The sequence below is a fragment of the Chinchilla lanigera genome, unplaced genomic scaffold (genome assembly GCF_000276665.1).
Source record: "Chinchilla lanigera isolate Chin_1 unplaced genomic scaffold, ChiLan1.0 scaffold00064, whole genome shotgun sequence".
Lineage (NCBI taxonomy): Eukaryota > Metazoa > Chordata > Mammalia > Rodentia > Chinchillidae > Chinchilla > Chinchilla lanigera.
In genome coordinates, this window is record NW_004955465.1 from 12,801,479 (window position 1) to 12,806,540 (window position 5,062).

Genomic DNA, 5,062 nt, shown 5'->3' on the forward strand with positions numbered 1-5,062 from the left:
GGTACCGGAGAAAAAAAAAAAAAAAAAAAAAAAAAAAAAAAAAAGAATGCTGGGCAATAGTAACTTTTCTACCCTATAGGTAGAAATGTATGTTAACATAGCTGCTATCAAATTCAATATAGAGATCCCCCCAAAATTTCAGACTTGAGTCACCATTTCATCCAGCTATACTGCCTCTCAGGATATGCCTGAAAAATATTAATGTCAGTTCATTATAGAGACAGTGCACTCCCTTATTTATTTTGGTGCAACTCACATTAACTACATTATGGAAATAGCTTAGGTCCCTGATGACAGATTAATGGATAAAGAAATGTGACATTTAGTTTCAATAGAGAGTTTATTCAGTCAAAAAGGATGAAAGTATAACAAAAGCAAAAAAAATACCAATCATGTAAAGACACATAAGCCAAAGTAATGAAGACAAATACCTTGAGTAGTCTCTCACATGTGCAATTTCAAAGAAACAGGGGAATATAAAATAGTATAAAAACTATGACGGAAGAGTAAAGGAATAAGGGGGGCAGGAAGAAAGTGTGAAGGGATAATGAGGATGTAAATGGTCAATTTTGAATGCCCATAAGGGTATGCAAAACAGAAATCCATTATTCTTTATAGATAACATGCATTAATAAAAAAATAAAAAGGCAGCAAAAATTTTATTTATTTAAAAACATTAAACAAGTGTGTGATACACTTCATAAGGTATTCTCTAAAGACATTATAAAAATAGGAGGAAAATCCTCACCTTTGTAGCCAAGAAGACATAGCCACACACACACAAACACACATTCTCTAGATAACTTATAACTGAAGGTTCAGGAAGGACTCGACTATACCACTTCTCACCTACAATTTTCTGGAATTTCAACAGGACATTTAGCTGTCTCTCTTTGTAACTATATTGCCTATATTGCAAAATAAATTTAAAAATCTCAGGGTTATTAGAGAGTAATGCTTAGAAACCTGGAATGAAGCATGCAGTGAACTTACACTCCGCCATTACCACAGAAACTGATCTAAACAGCATGATCTCCGTGATGACCATGTTTTAAAGGAGGGCTCCAGTGATTGGGAAAAATGTTCCAGGCATTCAGAACTGGTAGAATTATCACTTAGCTTAAACAGATTTTCACAAACCTTGAACGGGTAAGGTAACAATATGTTTACTGATTTCTTTTTTTAAAAAAACTCAAGGAAACAGAGAGAGAGAAAGAAGAAAGAAAACAAGCAAGCAAGAAAGAAAGGGATGAAGGAAGAAAGGAAGGAAGCAAGCAAGAAAAGAGGGAAGGAAGTGAAACACACTGAATCTCATTTTCTTTTGTGTCATGGAAATTTTTTTCTTACATTTGCATTTCACCTTGCTTCTGTCACTGGGAAACTTGCTCAAGTCCAGTGATCTGCTTTCCTTAGTGAGGATAGCTTAACATATCAGAAATGGATATTCCTTCATTTATGGTACATATTTCTAGCACGTACTTGGTAAGGTGCACCTTCACATAGCAAGGATGCAGGTGCTGTAGGACAGAATTTTTTTTTAAGTAGAGGTCCTCTGGTTTATTGCTTAATAGACACAGACTAAGCCCGCTGCTCATAATAAAGACTCTGCACACCAGTGGGGGCAGTAGCGCAAGGTGACCCTTTTCCTGCCCATGTGCATGGCTGGGAAGAACTCAGAAAGCAGAGTCCCCAGTCTGAGCCCTATTTATTGTATTTTTGTATATAGAGAAGGATTTGGACAGAAGCTGGAAGTGACCCATTCTGTGTCCCCGAAGCCTAGCCCCACTCTGATGCAAGCTTGAGCACAGCTCTGCAGAACGGGAGACTCTAGACACAGAGACTTGGCTGCTGTTCACTTCCTCAATGCATATCCTTGCTGTTAAGTCATTAAGTCTAATTGAGCCTGAAAACCTTCTGAGTAAACAAATATGGTAATTACGCATGGAGAGGAAAAGTTACACAGCAGAGACTGAGAGTCCCAGAGGGTGTCTTTCTCCCAGACAGGGAGACAACTGTGAAATGAAGTCTTGGTGACACTTTCTGGCATTTAAGAGCTGTATAAATCACGGACTTACAAATATGACCTGGGAGCCTCGCCTCACCAGAAGGACCAACCCCGCTCTGGTCTACCTTCCACTCACCAAGGTGAGCAGACCTGATCAGTCTTTCATTTACACACACAGGCCAGGTAAACTTTCTCTTTGGGGTCTACAGATTGTGGCTCAGCAAAAGAGCAGTTGAGGGGGACTTTGTGACTTACGGTCTTCAGTCTTCTTTGGATCTTAGAAGAGGAGGGCGACAGGCTCAAAAATGAAGGGCATCAGCTCCAAGAAAAAAAATGTCTTTTAGATGCTGAAGTATCTCTGACCCTGTGTTCACAATCTTATAGGATCAGAGAGCTCTGGGGTGGATCATTGTGTAAGGTTTTCTTCTTTCTTCAAGCAATCAGGAAGATGTAGGAACCTGTCGAGCATCTAGGAAAAGCTTTGTTTCTCTCAGCCTGGAATTACCCTGCACTATGGACCTGTCAGCATTACTACCTTTTATAAAATGTGAGCCTTTCACTTATGGTGCATTTCTGTATTTGAAAATGGACAAACACTGCAGGTTTGTATGATGTTTTGAATGCACCAGATGCATTTCTGTTCAATTTGAAGTTTTCCTATTATATGGATCAATCTTCCATATGCAACTGCATAATATTAACCCATACATGTAAATAAATTTATTATTTTGCTATTTTACAAAGGAACTATTATCAACTATTACATATAAAATTGTCTTGCTGTATGGAGAATTCCAACCATGAAGGTAATAGTGAGTTACTGTGACAAAGAATAACTCACTTTAATTCTACTGTAGTTTTATGTAACAAAAATGGATAATATCATTTTTTTGTTGACAAAACTGAGCCTAAAGTGGATGCTGTCATCAGCCTGAACAGTTAGTTGTTTCAAACCAGGTAGGGCGTCCCATATCTATCAGAATGCAATGCTTATCTTTTAAAACAGTTTATGAAAGAGTTTCCTAAGACTTTCTGGGAGAATAGTCACTTCTCCCTCTTTTGACATTTTTACTTCAGAGAAGATAAAGAGACTTCATTAGGTGAATTCTCAAAATTGGCTTCAAATATGGCTCAGACCCTTGGAATTATGGGAGAAGATGTGCGAGTAATAGAAAATGAGAAGTTCTTGACCAAAAACACAGAAACAGAAAACACACAGGAGGACAGTCTAGAAGCCCATTAGGGTATTGTGAGGATTGACTACAGTGATTTTTTTAACAACTCCTACTCTCAATAAAGCACCAAGTTAGTTGTCCTTCCCAGCTTATTTATCAAAGCCCTTGTGCCTGAGCAAGCCTGAAGCAGATGTCCTCATGCACCGAACAATCACAACAGCATTCTGATCTCTGCTGCATTGGTAGAGGCAGCAACTGTGAGGCGAGGGCAGAAAGATCATCACAGATATTCCCGTGCTGTTGATGACAGTGGGTGCCGTGCCGTGGTCCAAGTGGTGATTTATGCAGCTCACGTCAGCAGAAGTACAAAGACATCCGATCAATCATCTGATACTGGGGAGGAGAGACAGTGAGGGCAAGGCTTGCAGAAAAGCTTTTGAAGTACACAAGACACTTGAAAACACCATGTGTCCTATCAGATATCCTGATTTGTGTAATTCTGAGGAAACTGCCTATTTTTTGGCAGAATTTCCTAGGTGAAAATGGAAATTGGAGGCATTGTCTATGAAATATTAAAATCCTGTCTAGGGTTGAATTAAAAATATCAGCATGGGCTAAAACAGTTGAGAGCAGCCCTATCGCTAAATAGGTCAAGAAAACAGATACAGGTAAAGCAGGGTGCAAAGTTACCTGAGACAGTTTCTCCCAAATTCGCAGAATAGGTGTAAAATGCCATCATGACACAGTATTTCAGTGAATTTTCTCATACACCAACCTACTTGAATATGCTCAGCCAATATTGGGGATTCCTAATTAATAAGTTATTCTCATCTCATAATGGAATAGAAGCTCTAATTAATCTCCTTCTCTTGATTGGCATTGACAAGCATCAGGACTGCTGAGTCTTCCCTGACAGACAGCTGAGATCACTGCTCTAGGACTCATGTAAGGAATTATACCATGGTTATTCCAGAGCACCGTCCTGACTACCGCCAGTGAATTACTGATATCTCAGGCAGCTCACAGATTTCTGGTATCTTTGACTGGTCACACAATTTTTGGATCACAAATGAAAAATGATGCAGGTTGATTTGATATTAAAGACAGCAAAATAACCACTGGATATTTAAAGGCAGTATAACCACAGTTTGATGTCTACAAATACACAAATACTCAGGTAGGGGTTTTAAATGTTAAAAACCTGAAATCAAAAAGCTTTCATGGAAATTGCTATGCTCATCAAAATGAGAATAGAAAATAATAATGAACAAAAGAAGAGATGTTAGGATGATGGAAATGTGATAAAATTTGGGATGTGTTAAAGAAGGTGGAGCTGTAGAATTTTCAAATGTCTGTAAGGGGGAAATGGGCAGTCAGACAGCATAAGCACCATCCCAGCCTCTGGGTTGGATGACAGAAATACAATAGAATGAAGCAAAAGACAGAGAATTCTGGATGGGGAAGTTTGTGTCTCAATTCAGCCATGCTGAGACTAAACACAGGCTATGTTAAGACTTAAAGTATGTTGATTTTGCTAAGACAAAGTTAAAAAAAGTACAACTTGAAATTTTGTTTTTTGACTATCAGTCATGAAGGTACCATGACACTACAGAGAGTAACTCCAAAGAATGTCACAGGAAATGAAACAGAGTTCTTGAGAAAAAATTTTGCACAAGTACACATATCAGGATTGGGCCTTACACACCAGGAGAGTGTTATGAGCTTCAATTTTTTTTCAGATTCAAATCATCATGATTGTTTCTTTTTTCAAAAACGTATCAACCGGATCCACATTCTACAATGAGTGATATGAAAGATGACTTGTTGCTTTATCAGTGCAATAATTTGTGCCTTTCTAACTGGACTTGGTATTTTAGGTAAC